The 16,505-nt window shown below is 52.0% G+C and overlaps 1 protein-coding gene across 4 annotated transcripts in view; it reads left to right on the top strand.

Moving 5' to 3' along the window:
- The window catches only part of LOC137379296 (coiled-coil domain-containing protein 102A-like), a 647,611-nt gene that overhangs the window by 147,996 nt on the left and 483,110 nt on the right, over positions 1-16,505 (top strand). The window contains exon 1 of one of the 4 annotated variants that reach the window (XM_068050032.1): positions 11,741-11,897. The exons of the other annotated variants lie outside the window; for them this stretch is intronic. The gene's annotated coding sequence lies outside the window, so the exon portion shown is untranslated. Of the gene's footprint in view, positions 1-11,740; positions 11,898-16,505 lie in introns of those variants that run through there. 4 annotated transcript variants of the gene reach the window in all.

Genomic DNA, 16,505 nt, shown 5'->3' with positions numbered 1-16,505 from the left:
CTTCAGGTTGCTCACTGTCCCTTTGCGGAAGGCTCCATTAATCCCGTTCCCTGGCACTTGGAACCAACAGATCATTTGAGAATTCATTTGTAACTGTGAAAGAATGTTATCCATCCCTTGAATGATTGAAATTGTCACAGCTCCCACTTTCCTTTTATTAATCCTATCACTTCTTCCCCTTCTTTCCCATTTGCTGTCTGGTGCTTTGGGCTGCTTGTGATTTCCCTGCTTTTCACATATTTAGAATGACACAGAAGGTGGCCGTTCGGCCCATTGTGCCCGTGCTGTCTCTTTGGTAGAGCTGTCCAATTACTCTCACTTCTTGGCTTTTTCCTCCTGAAATTTCCTTTGGAAAATTACTATTGAGTCTACTTTCACTACCCTCTCGGGAAAAACAACCTTCCGGGCTTGAAGTTATTTTGGATTCACTCAAACCTTCACAATAAATTGAAGAATTGTATCCACATCAATCTTATTCAGACACTGAACATTTTTGGCCCCAAGTATCGTAACCATTGCCAAGTAGGTTTTTAGGAAACTGGATTACACTAACACCAGTCCACCGGATCTGGGCCTGTACAAATGGGATTGCGGCCAAGAGAGGAAAGAAAACAGATGTTGAGTTCTGGTATAATATTAGCCAGCCGTGCTGATGCTTTCCTTCCCTCTTTGCTGCATTGCTGCAGTGAGAGTACAACAATCTTAGAACTAAACATGTTCAGCTCCTGGACCCCTCCAGTTCCAGTATTGTGCACGAACTTCCTGTGCACTGTCACGTAACAGCATTGAGATTGTCCTGGAATTACCCTGCATTGACTCTCACACCCAGTTACCGCACAATGGCCTCCATTTAATTTACATCACTTACACTTTCACAAGGACAACAGGGAATTGGGAAACTGGCTGATGGTTAAAAATGTCCCAGAGGTAGCTCTTATTCCATCCTGAACAGGCTTGTTTGATCTTACATTGCACACTTGGTGTATTTTTGTGAAATGAAGAATTCCTGTATGTTCACGAATACTTTGAATGATGAAGTAGGTTTTAGTTGACTTACTTGCAATGCTTTGGGGCGATGGGTTGGAGAACATTCTGTGGGTTGGAATTGAGTCTTCGGCAAAATTAGCAAAAATAAGCGGTATGGTATGACATTGGCCGCCTGTTTTACAGTCCCCTCCACTGAGTGATAGACATTGGCCGCCTGTTTTACAGTCCTCTGCACTGAGTGATAGACATTGGCCGCCTGTTTTACAGTCCCCTGCACTGAGTGATAGACATTGGCCGCCTGTTTTACAGTCCCCTGCACTGAGTGATAGACATTGGCCGCCTGTTTTACAGTCCCCTGCACTGAGTGATAGACATTGGCCGCCTGTTTTACAGTCCCCTGCACTGAGTGATAGACATTGGCCGCCTGTTTTACAGTCCCCTGCACTGAGTGATAGACATTGGCCGCCTGTTTTACAGTCCCCTGCACTGAGTGATAGACATTGGCCGCCTGTTTTACAGTCCCCTCCACTGAGTGATAGACATTGGCCGCCTGTTTTACAGTCCCCTCCACTGAGTGGTAGACATTGGCCGCCTGTTTTACAGTCCCCTCCACTGAGTGATAGACATTGGCCGCCTGTTTTACAGTCCCCTCCACTGAGTGGTAGACATTGGCCGCCTGTTTTACAGTCCCCTCCACTGAGTGATAGACATTGGCCGCCTGTTTTACAGTCCCCTCCACTGAGTGATAGACATTGGCCGCCTGTTTTACAGTCCCCTGCACTGAGTGATAGACATTGGCCGCCTGTTTTACAATCCCCTGCACTGAGTGATAGACATTGGCCGCCTGTTTTACAATCCCCTGCACTGAGTGATAGACATTGGCCGCCTGTTTTACAATCCCCTGCACTGAGTGATAGACATTGGCCGCCTGTTTTACAGTCCCCTCCACTGAGTGATAGACATTGGCCGCCTGTTTTACAATCCCCTGCACTGAGTGATAGACATTGGCCGCCTGTTTTACAGTCCCCTCCACTGAGTGATAGACATTGGCCGCCTGTTTTACAATCCCCTGCACTGAGTGATAGACATTGGCCGCCTGTTTTACAGTCCCCTCCACTGAGTGATAGACATTGGCCGCCTGTTTTACAATCCCCTGCACTGAGTGATAGACATTGGCCGCCTGTTTTACAGTCCCCTCCACTGAGTGATAGACATTGGCCGCCTGTTTTACAGTCCCCTGCACTGAGTGATAGACATTGGCCGCCTGTTTTACAATCCCCTGCACTGAGTGATAGACATTGGCCGCCTGTTTTACAGTCCCCTCCACTGAGTGATAGACATTGGCCGCCTGTTTTACAATCCCCTGCACTGAGTGATAGACATTGGCCGCCTGTTTTACAGTCCCCTCCACTGAGTGATAGACATTGGCCGCCTGTTTTACAATCCCCTGCACTGAGTGATAGACATTGGCCGCCTGTTTTACAGTCCCCTCCACTGAGTGATAGACATTGGCCGCCTGTTTTACAGTCCCCTGCACTGAGTGATAGACATTGGCCGCCTGTTTTACAGTCCCCTCCACTGAGTGATAGACATTGGCCGCCTGTTTTACAGTCCCCTGCACTGAGTGATAGACATTGGCCGCCTGTTTTACAGTCCCCTGCACTGAGTGATAGACATTGGCCGCCTGTTTTACAGTCCCCTCCACAGAGTGATAGACATTGGCCGCCTGTTTTACAATCCCCTCCACTGAGTGATAGACATTGGCCGCCTGTTTTACAGTCCTCTGCACTGAATGGTAGACATTGGCCGCCTGTTATACAGTCCCCTGCACCGAGTGATAGACATTGGCCGGCTGTTTTACAGCCCCCCACTGAGTGATAGACATTGGCTGCCTGTTTTACAGTCCCCTCCACCGAGTGATAGACATTGGCCGCCTGTTATACAGTCCCCTGCACCGAGTGATAGACATTGGCCGCCTGTTTTACAGCCCCTCCACCGAGTGATAGACATTGGCCGCCTGTTTTACAGTCCCCTCCACTGAGTGATAGACATTGGCTGCCTGTTTTACAGTCCCCTCCACCGAGTGATAGACATTGGCCGCCTGTTATACAGTCCCCTGCACCGAGTGATAGACATTGGCCGCCTGTTTTACAGCCCCTCCACCGAGTGATAGACATTGGCCGCCTGTTTTACAGCCCCTCCACTGAGTGATAGACATTGGCCGCCTGTTTTACAGCCCCTCCACTGAGTGATAGACATTGGCCGCCTGTTTTACAGTCCCCTGCACTGAGTGATAGACATTGGCCGCCTGTTTTACAGCCCCTCCACTGAGTGATAGACATTGGCCGCCTGTTTTACAGTCCCCTGCACTGAGTGATAGACATTGGCCGCCTGTTTTACAGTCCCCTGCACTGAGTGATAGACATTGGCCGCCTGTTTTACAGCCCCTCCACCGAGTGATAGACATTGGCCGCCTGTTTTACAGCCCCTCCACTGAGTGATAGACATTGGCTGCCTGTTTTACAGTCCCCTGCACTGAGTGATAGACATTGGCCGCCTGTTTTACAGTCCTCTGCACTGAGTGATAGACATTGGCCGCCTGTTTTACAGTCCCCTGCACTGAGTGATAGACATTGGCCGCCTGTTTTACAGTCCCCTGCACTGAGTGATAGACATTGGCCGCCTGTTTTACAGCCCCTCCACTGAGTGATAGACATTGGCCGCCTGTTTTACAGTCCCCTGCACTGAGTGATAGACATTGGCCGCCTGTTTTACAGTCCCCTGCACTGAGTGATAGACATTGGCCGCCTGTTTTACAGCCCCTCCACCGAGTGATAGACATTGGCCGCCTGTTTTACAATCCCCTGCACTGAGTGATAGACATTGGCCGCCTGTTTTACAGTCCCCTGCACTGAGTGATAGACATTGGCCGCCTGTTTTACAGTCCCCTGCACTGAGTGATAGACATTGGCCGCCTGTTTTACAGCCCCTCCACCGAGTGATAGACATTGGCCGCCAGTTTTACAGCCCCTCCACTGAGTGATAGACATTGGCCGCCTGTTTTACAGCCCCTCCACTGAGTGATAGACATTGGCTGCCTGTTTTACAGTCCCCTGCACTGAGTGATAGACATTGGCTGCCTGTTTTACAGTCCCCTGCACTGAGTGATAGACATTGGCCGCCTGTTTTACAGTCCTCTGCACTGAGTGATAGACATTGGCCGCCTGTTTTACAGTCCCCTGCACTGAGTGATAGACATTGGCCGCCTGTTTTACAGTCCCCTGCACTGAGTGATAGACATTGGCCGCCTGTTTTGCAGTCCCCTGCACTGAGTGATAGACATTGGCCGCCTGTTTTACAGTCCCCTGCACTGAGTGATAGACATTGGCCGCCTGTTTTACAGTCCCCTGCACTGAGTGATAGACATTGGCCGCCTGTTTTACAATCCCCTGCACTGAGTGATAGACATTGGCCGCCTGTTTTACAATCCCCTGCACTGAGTGATAGACATTGGCCGCCTGTTTTACAATCCCCTGCACTGAGTGATAGACATTGGCCGCCTGTTTTACAGTCCCCTCCACTGAGTGATAGACATTGGCCGCCTGTTTTACAATCCCCTGCACTGAGTGATAGACATTGGCCGCCTGTTTTACAGTCCCCTCCACAGAGTGATAGACATTGGCCGCCTGTTTTACAATCCCCTCCACTGAGTGATAGACATTGGCCGCCTGTTTTACAGTCCTCTGCACTGAATGGTAGACATTGGCCGCCTGTTATACAGTCCCCTGCACCGAGTGATAGACATTGGCCGGCTGTTTTACAGCCCCCCACTGAGTGATAGACATTGGCTGCCTGTTTTACAGTCCCCTCCACCGAGTGATAGACATTGGCCGCGTGTTATACAGTCCCCTGCACCGAGTGATAGACATTGGCCGCCTGTTTTACAGCCCCTCCACCGAGTGATAGACATTGGCCGCCTGTTTTACAGTCCCCTCCACTGAGTGATAGACATTGGCTGCCTGTTTTACAGTCCCCTCCACCGAGTGATAGACATTGGCCGCCTGTTATACAGTCCCCTGCACCGAGTGATAGACATTGGCCGCCTGTTTTACAGCCCCTCCACCGAGTGATAGACATTGGCCGCCTGTTTTACAGCCCCTCCACTGAGTGATAGACATTGGCCGCCTGTTTTACAGCCCCTCCACTGTGATAGACATTGGCCGCCTGTTTTACAGTCCCCTGCACTGAGTGATAGACATTGGCCGCCTGTTTTACAGCCCCTCCACTGAGTGATAGACATTGGCCGCCTGTTTTACAGTCCCCTGCACTGAGTGATAGACATTGGCCGCCTGTTTTACAGTCCCCTGCACTGAGTGATAGACATTGGCCGCCTGTTTTACAGCCCCTCCACCGAGTGATAGACATTGGCCGCCTGTTTTACAGCCCCTCCACTGAGTGATAGACATTGGCTGCCTGTTTTACAGTCCCCTGCACTGAGTGATAGACATTGGCCGCCTGTTTTACAGTCCTCTGCACTGAGTGATAGACATTGGCCGCCTGTTTTACAGTCCCCTGCACTGAGTGATAGACATTGGCCGCCTGTTTTACAGTCCCCTGCACTGAGTGATAGACATTGGCCGCCTGTTTTACAGCCCCTCCACTGAGTGATAGACATTGGCCGCCTGTTTTACAGTCCCCTGCACTGAGTGATAGACATTGGCCGCCTGTTTTACAGTCCCCTGCACTGAGTGATAGACATTGGCCGCCTGTTTTACAGCCCCTCCACCGAGTGATAGACATTGGCCGCCTGTTTTACAATCCCCTGCACTGAGTGATAGACATTGGCCGCCTGTTTTACAGTCCCCTGCACTGAGTGATAGACATTGGCCGCCTGTTTTACAGTCCCCTGCACTGAGTGATAGACATTGGCCGCCTGTTTTACAGCCCCTCCACCGAGTGATAGACATTGGCCGCCTGTTTTACAGCCCCTCCACTGAGTGATAGACATTGGCTGCCTGTTTTACAGTCCCCTGCACTGAGTGATAGACATTGGCCGCCTGTTTTACAGCCCCTCCACCGAGTGATAGACATTGGCCGCCTGTTTTACAGCCCCTCCACTGAGTGATAGACATTGGCCGCCTGTTTTACAGCCCCTCCACTGAGTGATAGACATTGGCTGCCTGTTTTACAGTCCCCTGCACTGAGTGATAGACATTGGCTGCCTGTTTTACAGTCCCCTGCACTGAGTGATAGACATTGGCCGCCTGTTTTACAGTCCTCTGCACTGAGTGATAGACATTGGCCGCCTGTTTTACAGTCCCCTGCACTGAGTGATAGACATTGGCCGCCTGTTTTACAGCACCCCCCCCCCCCCCCCCCCCCCTCGAGTGGTATGACATTGGCTGCCTGTTTTATATCCCCCCAATATTCAGTTCTTTTGCCATCAGTAGAACTGAGTATATAATGGTCAATGTGATATCCCTTATTTTGTGCAACTGTCCAAGACCAATTTTTAACCTTACATGTAGAAACACATTAAAGTGCTGTTATTTACTATTGCACAATTTATTTCCCTGGCACCATCCAACTTTCTATTTGACCAAATACCCTTTTTGTTTGTTAACAAACACTACGTGGTGGTTGACAGCTCACAGATGTTGGGCTGCATTCTGTTTTTATTCTTAAGTAAGCTAAAAGTAACAGGTCCAATAATCTGCTTGTTTGCCCTTTCTCCCCTTTCTTGAACAGGGTTGTAAAAATTAGTCTTTTTGCACAATTCCTGTTTGAGTAGAATTTTTATTTTGTATCTGTGCTTTCTTCCCCCGAATCTCCTTCAGTATTTTTGAGTGCACACCATCTAGTCCTGAGGAATTTGTGATATTTAGTCTCAGTGATATTTTAATGTAGTTTCCTTTTATATCTTTCTGTTCGGCACTGGCTGTTCCACATCTTCCTCAAGTGCCCCTCTAGAACAACTGAGGTGAGAAACTTGGTAAGTTTCTCCACCATTCTCTCTGTTGTAGTTGAGCTGCCCTTAATTCTTAATGCATTATGTTCAATGGATGAATATTTGGAAGAATGAGCCTGTATTTTTGAATCGCCACAGGTTGTTGTAAAGTTTGATGTTGGGGAAGGGAGGGGATCTCAGAAATTTTATCAACAAGTGAGGTGAGAGTAACTGCTCTACAATATCCCTGCTCATCCTTAACCCTTCCATGAACAAGGTTGTAACATTAGGATGTCAGCTGTGACTCAGTGGGTAGCACTCTCGCCACTGACTCAAAGGTGTGGGTTTGAATCCCACTCAGGACTTGAGAACAACAATCGGCTGACGCTCCAGTCAGTATTGAGGGAGTGCTGCATTGTCAGAGGTACTGTCTTTTGGATGAGACATTAAACCTTGCCTACCCCCTCAGGTTGATGTAAAACAAGGCTGTCCAAACTTTTTGCGTGGGGGGGGAGGGTTACATTACAATTTTTGTCTTACATAGGGGGCCACTGAGACTGTTTCAGAAAGATAAAGCCATTAAAAAATGTATCTTAATATTAATTAAAACAACAACAAATGTGCACTTTTGTGAAAAAGCTTTAACGGGAAGATTAATTTATTGGCTTACTTTCTTGTCACTGTTTTGGACAATGATTTAGTGGAATCTTTTGCTTGCACGAGTAGTCATTGTCTGCCCCACACTTCTTGTAGCGATGCGGAGTATTCCAGATAGTTGTGTATACGTCAGGAGTGATCTTGATCACTTTCTCACCCTCTCTGTCTCCCCCTCTCTCTGTCTCTCTGTCTCTCTGTCTCTCATACTCTGAACTCCCCTCTCTGTGTCCCCCCCCTCTGTGTCCCACCCTCTGTGTCCCCCACTCTGTGCGCCCCACCCTCTGTGCGCACTCTCTGTGTCCCCCCCTCTGCGTCCCCCCCTCTGCGTTCCCCCCGCTGTGTTCCGCCCCGTGTTTCCCCCGCTCTCTGTGTCCCCCGCTCTCTGTGTCCCCCCCTATCTGTGTCCCCCCCTTCTGTGTCCCCCCCTTCTGTGTCCCCCCCCTTCTGTTTCCTCCCCCTTCTGTGTCCCCCCCCTCTCTGTGTCCCCCCCTCTCTGTGTCCCCCCCTCTCCGTGTCCCCCCCCTCTCCGTGTCCCCCCCCCTCCGTGTCCCCCCCCTCCCCGTGTCCCCCCCCCTCCCCGTGTCCCCACTCTCCCCGTGTCCTCCCCTCCCCGTGTCCCCCCCCCTCTGTGTCCCCACTCTCTCTGTGTGCCCCCCTCTCTGCGCCCCCCCCCCCCGTGTCGTTCCTCCTCTCTCTCTGTCCTCTTTTTTTCTCTTCGTCTCTCTTGTTCACTCTGCCCCCTTTCGCTTAGTCTGTCTCCTATTGCTCACTCTGTTTCTCCTCTCTCTCTCTCCATTCCCTCTCTCTGTCCCCTCTCTCTCACCCTCTCTCTCTGTTTTCCTTTCTCTTTGTTCATCTTGCTCTTTCTGTCCCCCTCTCTCTCTCAGTTCTTCCCTCCCCCTCTCTCTCTGTCTCCTTTCTATTTCCCTCTGTCCCCCCTCACTCGTTCCCCCACTCTTGCTCTCTCGCTTTTCCCCCCTCTCTCTCCATCTCTCTCTCTCTGTTCGCTCTGTCTTTCTCTGTCTCCCCCCGCCCTCCGTGTTCCCCCTCTCTGTGTTCCCTCTCTCCTCCCTCTGAGTTCCCTCTCTCTCTCTCTCTCTTTCTCTCTCTCTATCCCCCCTCTCTCTGTCCCCGTTCTCCCCTCTCTCTCTCTGTCCCCATCGCTCTCTCTCTGTCCCCCTCGCTCTCTCTCTGTCCCCCTCGCTGTCTCTTTCTCCCTCTCTCTCTCTGTCTCCCCTCTCTCTCTCTGCCCCTCTCTGTTGCCCTCTCTCTCTGTCGCCCTCTCTCTCTGTCGCCCTCTCTCTCTGTCGCCCTCTCTCTCTCTCCCCCTCTCTCCCTCTCTCCCTCTCCCTCTCTCCCCCTCTCTGCCCCCCATTTCCTCTCGCTGTGCCCCTCTCTCTCGCTCTGCCCCCCTCTCTCTGCCCCTCTCTTTCTCTATCCCTCTCTGTCTATCTCTGCCCCTCTCTCTTTCTCTGCCCCTCTCCCTCCCTCTCTGTCTCTCTCTCTCTCTCTGTCTCTGTCTCTGTCTCTCTCTCACTCTCTGTCTCTCTCTCTCTCTCTCTCTCTCTCTCTCTCTGTCTCTCTCTCTCTCTGCCTCTCTCTCTCACAGCTCCAGCGACCCGGGTTCAATTCTGGGTACTGCCTGTGTGGAGTTTGCAAATTCTCCCTGTGTCTGCGTGAGTTTCCTCTGGGTGCTCCGGTTTCCTCCCACAAGCCAAAAGACTTGCAGGTTGGTAAGTAAATTGGCCATTATAAATTGCCCCTAGTATAGGTAGGTGGTAGGGAAATATAGGGACAGGTGGGGATGTGGTAGGAATATGGGATTAGTGTAGGATTAGTATAAATGGGTGGTTGATGGTCGGCACAGACTCGGTGGGCCGAAGGGCCTGTTTCAGTGCTGTATAACTGAAACTCTCTGTCTCTCTCTCTCTCCCTGTCTCTCTCTCTCTCTCTCTCTCTGTTTCTCTCTCTCTCCCTGTCTCTCTGTCTCTCTTGCTCTCTCTCTCCCTGTCTCTCTCTCTCTCTCTGTCTCTCTCTCTCTCGATGTCTCTCTCTCTCTGTCTCTTTCTCCCTGTCTCTCTCTCCCTGTCTCTCTCTCTCTGTCTCTCTCTCTCTATGTCTCTCTCTCTCTGTCTCTGTCTGTCTCTCTCTCTCTCTCTCCGTCTCTCTCTCTCTCCCTGTCTCTCTCTCTCCCTGTCTCTCTCTCCCTGTCTCTCTCTCCCTGTCTCTCTCTCTCTCTCTCTCTCTCCCTGTCTCTCTCTCTCCCTGTCTCTCTCTCTCTGTCTCTCTCTCCCTGTCTCTCTCTCCCTGTCTCTCTCTCTCTGTCTCTCTCTCCCTGTCTCTCTCTCTGTCTGACTGTTGCAGAGTGGGAGTGCTCAGCACAGCAGCATTGTGGTGTCAGTCTTTTTTCAATGGCGCTGTTCGTTTCACACCTGACAGGTGCGCCAACAGTGGCTTCTGAACTTCGGGGTTTTCCGGCAGGCTTTTTCAAAAACTGTCGGAACCCGTTGGAAACCGCCAAATCTGTCCCAAGTTCAGAAATTGCTGTTCCTGCACCTGTCAGCCGTGAAGCTGACAGTGCGATTTTTTTATAAAGGCCGTCTGCAAAATGAAGCAAATGGGAAATTTCTCATGTCTGAAATACATCCGCGGGCCGGGTGGAAACCTTTGGCGGGCCGGATTCTGGCCCACGGGCCATGTGTTGGACAATCCTGATGTAAAAGTCCCAGGGCACTATTTCGAAGTAAAGTAGGGAGTTCTCCCCGGTGTTCTGGCCAATATTTATCCCTCAATCAACCACAAAAACAGATTATTTGGTCATTAGCACATTGTGGAATCTTGCTGTGCACAAATTGGCCACTGCATTTCCTACATTACAACAGTGACAACACTTCAGAAGTACTTCATTGACTGCAAAGCACTTTGAGACTAGTGATCATGAAAGGTGCTATAGAGATGCAAGTCTGTCTTTCCTTTAGCCACAGTCCGGCCTTTTGTGCAGTTTCACTGAGGTCCAACAGTTGATAAGTATCTCCAACATTCATGTTGTTCGGAGGCTGCACAACCAAATTTATCTGTCTTCTTAACTATCCTTCCGCTTTCTGTGTGCTAATTAAAACACTTTATATTGGCCACTGCTGTCTTTCACAGACCCCCAGCTTTCCTCATCTCTCTCTCTCAATTTCCTCTTTTTACTTTAATACTTTTCATATTTTTACAATGTCTATCCTGACCACCTGCTCCCTCCCCCCAAACATATAAATCCTGTAGATGTATAAATTTGAATCCAGTAGTTTACAGATCTCCATCATCCGGGGTGGCGCAGTGGTTAGCACTGCAGCCTCACAGCTCCAGTGACCCGGGTTCGATTCTGGGTACTGCTTGTGTGGAGTTTGCAAGTTCTCCCTGTGTCTGCGTGGGTTTTCTCCGGGTGCTCCGGTTTCCTCCCACATGCCAAAGACTTGCAGGTTGGTAGGTAAATTGGCCATTATAAATTGCCCCTAGTATAGGTAGGTGGTAGGGGAATATAGGGACAGGTGAGGATGTGGTAGGAATATGGGATTAATGTAGGATTAGTATAAATGGGTGGTTGATGTTCGGCACAGACTCGGTGGGCCGAAGGGCCTGTTTCAGTGCTGTATCTCTAAAAAAAAAATAAAAAAAATGATTAGAACCAGCTTTTAACATAACATGCTGCTTGGTTGACAGCCATACGTGTTATCTGAACTTTGGGTAGGGAAGGAAAAGATTGAATAAGCCGGCTTTATAAGTGGAAAGCACATTGCTGAGTGAGTCATAGTCAAGGAATGCAAGTGGTGACTTTGAAGATGCAGTCCCCTGTCAATATAGTATGGCAACTGCAATCGATTAATACTCTTCGATATCTTTGCACTAGTTTCCGGTAACTGTGTTGTAGTATCCCATCGACAGTGAAAGCTAGCTCCAGGACCCTGAAGAAGCAGCACTCCCAGTGAATAACAGCAGTGTTGTCACACTCCCTGAAAGGGTAGTGAGAAATCATGTTTCTGTTTAGTTTGCCTGCAATTTGCTGAAAGCAGTTTGGTTCCACTTGGCACAGTGCTTTATAGCCTGGCTCAGCTTGGAAACTAGCTGTGTGAGGAGGAACTCTGGACTTGGGTTCACTTCTTGGCCACTCTGGCACGTGCAGTGATTGTACTACACACTGTTCGGTCTTGCTTTTGTACTCATATTTTGAAGTTGACCAACAGAACAAAGCTGAAGAAGGTGGTTCTGTCTCTGGATTCATCGCTGAGGAATAAGGGAGTGATGACAGCTTCAAGTCAACGTAAGGCCATGGCTGAACTGTGCTGAACCTCGACAACCAGCTGCCTGTTTAGAGGCCCACCACTTAACTCTGTAGCGTGAGACGTGTGCAGAACTTGAAGTAGGAGTCAGCAGCTACGGAGCTTTGTTAATGAGTGACTGCTCTCAGTACAGTAATAAGCAGCTATGAATGAAAGACATGACGTGTATGCAGTATAACAAAATGGGTTGTAAAGCTCACTGGACTAAGTGTACTTATTCTCTGTAAAGTCTCTCTCTTCCTGCTATCTAGCCCTACCATCAATTTGATCTGTTAGATGTGTAAAGCAACCTGTGCCTGTCCCAGCTCATCTCTAAGAATGATGTAGGCGCTTAATACAAACAGATGGTGTGTTCGGTAAAGAGAGGCTCATAGATTGGAGATATCCATTTCGAAATGTTTATGGTTTATAACCCAACTTCAGGCCGAAACAAAACTTGCGTTTCATGACCACTGGACGTCTCAAAGTGCTTCACAGCCAATGAAGTAGTTTTGAAATGTGCAGTCACTGTTGTAATGTAGGAAATACAGCAGGGGAGAACTCCCATGTCCTTCTTTGAAATAGGGCCATTGGACAGAGCAGACACGCCTCAGTTTAATGCCTTAACTGAAATAGAGCGGGGAAGCAGCTACAGGCTGTAGTACAGGGTGAGGGGGGCTACAGGCTGTAGTACAGGGAGAGGGGGGCTACGGGCTGTAGTACAGGGTGAGGGGGGCTACGGGCTGTAGTACAGGGTGAGGGGGGCTACGGGCTGTAGTACAGGGTGAGGGGGGCTACGGGCTGTAGTACAGGGTGAGGGGGGCTACGGGCTGTAGTACAGGGTGAGGGGGGCTACGGGCTGTAGTACAGGGAGAGGGGGGCTACGGGCTGTAGTACAGGGTGAGGGGGGCTACAGGCTGTAGTACAGGATGAGGGGGGCTACAGGCTGTAGTACAAGGTGAGGGGGGCTACGGGCAGTAGTACAGGGAGAGGGGGGCTACAGGCTGTAGTACAGGGTGAGGGGGGCTACGGGCTGTAGTACAGGATGAGGGGGGCTACAGGCTGTAGTACAGGGTGAGGGGGGCTACGGGCTGTAGTACAGCATGAGGGGGGCTACGGGCTGTAGTACAGGATGAGGGGGGCTACGGGCTGTAGTACAGGGTGAGGGGGGCTACGGGCTGTGGTACAGGGTGAGGGGGGTTATGGGCTGTAGTACAGGGTGAGGGGGGCTACGGGCTGTCGTACAGGATGAGGGGGGCTACGGGCTGTAGTACAGGGTGAGGGGGGCTACGGGCTGTGGTACAGGGTGAGGGGGGTTATGGGCTGTAGTACAGGGTGAGGGGGGCTACGGGCTGTCGTACAGGATGAGGGGGGCTACGGGCTGTAGTACAGGGTGAGGGGGACTGCGGGCTGTAGTACAGGGTGAGGGGGGCTACAGGCTGTAGTACAGGGTGAGGGGGGGCTACAGGCTGTAGTACAGGATGAGGGGGGCTACAGGCTGTAGTACAGGGTGAGGGGGGGCAACAGGCTGTAGTACAGGGTGAGGGGGGCTGCGGGCTGTAGTACAGGGTGAGGGGGGCTACGGGCTGTAGTACAGGGTGAGGGGGGCTGCGGGCTGTAGTACAGGGTGAGGGGGGGCTACACGCTGTAGTACAGGGTGAGGGGGGGCAACAGGCTGTAGTACAGGGTGAGGGGGGCTGCGGGCTGTAGTACAGGGTGAGGGGGGCTACGGGCTGTAGTACAGGGTGAGGGGGGCTGCGGGCTGTAGTACAGGGTGAGGGGGGGTTACGGGCTGTAGTACAGGGTGAGGGGGGCTACGGGTTGTAGTACAGGGTGAGGGGGGGTTACGGGCTGTAGTAGAGGGCAGGGGAGGGGTTATGGGTTCCAGGACAGAGTGGGGGAGGGGTTATGGGTGCTGGTGTTCTGAGCGTACGAAGCCCATGCTGTAATTGTTAAGGTGCAGTTATACTAAAGGCGCTGATCACCTCTCCACCCCAACGCCTGCTGGTGTTTTAACGCCAAGATTGCATTGATACCTTGCTCGTGCTGTAGTACTGAAAGGTGCACTGAGAACCCTGTTCTTTCTTTGCTTGGGAAGGTTTTTTTGTCACATGTTGGATGTTGGAGCGACTAGCTGGAGCTGGGAAAACAGCGGGGATGCTGGGAGCGACTAGCTGGAGCTGGGAAAACAGCGGGGATGTTGGGAGCGACTAGCTGGAGCGAGGAAAACAGCGGGGATGTTGGAGTGACGAGCTGGAGCTGGGAAGACAGCGGGGATGTTGGGAGCGACTAGCTGGAGCTGGGAAAACAGCGGGGATGTTGGGAGCGACTAGCTGGAGCGAGGAAAACAGCGGGGATGTTGGAGTGACGAGCTGGAGCTGGGAAGACAGCGGGGATGTTGGGAGCGACTAGCTGGAGCTGGGAAAACAGCAGGGATGTTGGGAGCGACTAGCTGGAGCTGGGAAAACAGCGGGGATGTTGGGAGCGACTAGCTGGAGCTGGGAAAACAGCGGGGATGTTGGGAGCGACTAGCTGGAGCTGGGAAAACAGCGGGGATGTTCTGGGCGACTAGCTGGAGCTGGGAAAACAGCAGGGATGTTGGAGCGACTAGCTGGAGCTGGGAATACAACGGGGATGTTGGAGCGACTAGCTGGAGCTGGGAAAACAGCGGGGATGTTGGGAGCGACTAGCTGGAGCTGGGAAAACAGCGGGGATGTTGGAGTGACTAGCTGGAGCTGGGAAAACAGCGGGGATGTTGGAGTGACTAGCTGGAGCTGGGAAAACAGCGGGGATGTTGGGAGCGACTAGCTGGAGCTGGGAAAACAGCGGGGATGTTGGAGTGACTAGCTGGAGCTGGGAAAACAGCGGAGATGTTGGGAGCGACTAGCTGGAGCTGGGAAAACAACGGGGATGTTCTGGGCGACTAGCTGGAGCTGGGAAAACAGCGGGGATGTTCTGGGCGACTAGCTGGAGCTGGGAAAACAGCAGGGATGTTGGAGCGACTAGCTGGAGCTGGGAATACAACGGGGATGTTGGAGCGACTAGCTGGAGCTGGGAAAACAGCGGGGATGTTGGAGCGACTAGCTGGAGCTGGGAATACAACGGGGATGTTGGAGCGACTAGCTGGAGCTGGGAAAACAGCGGGGATGTTGGAGCGACTAGCTGGAGCTGGGAAAACAGCGGGGATGTTGGAGCGACTAGCTGGAGCTGGGAATACAACGGGGATGTTGGAGCGACTAGCTGGAGCTGGGAAAACAGCGGGGATGTTGGGAGCGACTAGCTGGAGCTGGGAAAACAGCGGGGATGTTGGGAGCGACTAGCTGGAGCTGGGAAAACAACGGGGATGTTGGAGCGACTAGCTGGAGCTGGGAAAACAGCGGGGATGTTGGGAGCGACTAGCTGGAGCTGGGAAAACAACGGGGATGTTGGAGCGACTAGCTGGAGCTGGGAAAACAGCAGGGATGTTGGAGTGACTAGCTGGAGCTGGGAAAACAGCGGGGATGTTGGGAGCGACTAGCTGGAGCTGGGAAAACAGCGGGGATGTTGGGAGCGACTAGCTGGAGCTGGGAAAACAGCGGGGATGTTGGAGCGACTAGCTGGAGCTGGGAAAACAGCAGGGATGTTGGAGTGACTAGCTGGAGCTGGGAAAACAGCGGGGATGTTGGGAGCGACTAGCTGGAGCTGGGAAAACAGCAGGGATGTTGGGAGCGACTAGCTGGAGCTGGGAAAACAGCAGGGATGTTGGAGTGACTAGCTGGAGCTGGGAAAACAGCGGGGATGTTGGGAGCGACTAGCTGGAGCTGGGAAAACAGCAGGGATGTTGGAGTGACTAGCTGGAGCTGGGAAAACAGCGGGGATGCTGGAGCGACTAGCTGGAGCTGGGAAAACAGCGGGGATGTTGGGAGCGACTAGCTGGAGCTAGGAAAACAGCGGGGATGTTGGAGCAACTAGCTGGAACTGGGAAAACAGCGGGGATGTTCTGAGCGACTAGCTGGAGCTGGGAAAACAGCGGGGATGTTCTGAGCGACTAGCTGGAGCTGGAAAAACAGCGGGGATGTTGGAAGCGACTAGCTGGAGCTGGGAAAACAGCAGGGATGTTCTGAGCGACTAGCTGGAGCTGGAAAAACAGCGGGGATGTTGGAAGCGACTAGCTGGAGCTGGAAAAACAGCGGGGATGTTGGAAGCGACTAGCTGGAGCTGGAAAAACAGCGGGGATGTTCTGAGCGACTAGCTGGAGCTGGAAAAACAGCGGGGATGTTCTGAGCGACTAGCTGGAGCTGGGAAAACAGCGGGGATGCTGGAGCGACTAGCTGGAGCTGGGAAAACAGCGGGGATGTTGGAGTGACTAGCTGGAGCTGGGAAAACAGCGGGGATGTTGGGAGCCACTAGCTGGAGCTGGAAAAACAGCGGGGATGTTGGAAGCGACTGGCTGGAGCTGGGAAAACAGCGGGGATGTTGGGAGCGACTAGCAGGAGCTGGGAAAACAGCGGGGATGCTGGAGCGACTAGCTGGAGCTGGGAAAACAGCGGGGATGTTGGGAGCGACTAGCTGGAGCTGGGAAAACAGCGGGCATGCTGGAGCGACTAGCTGGAGCTGGGAAAACAGCGGGG

The sequence above is a fragment of the Heterodontus francisci genome, chromosome 17 (assembly GCF_036365525.1).
Source record: "Heterodontus francisci isolate sHetFra1 chromosome 17, sHetFra1.hap1, whole genome shotgun sequence".
In the NCBI taxonomy this organism is placed as follows: domain Eukaryota; kingdom Metazoa; phylum Chordata; class Chondrichthyes; order Heterodontiformes; family Heterodontidae; genus Heterodontus; species Heterodontus francisci.
Note: the sequence above shows the minus strand (reverse complement) of the source record. Positions and strands in the feature narration are given on the sequence as shown.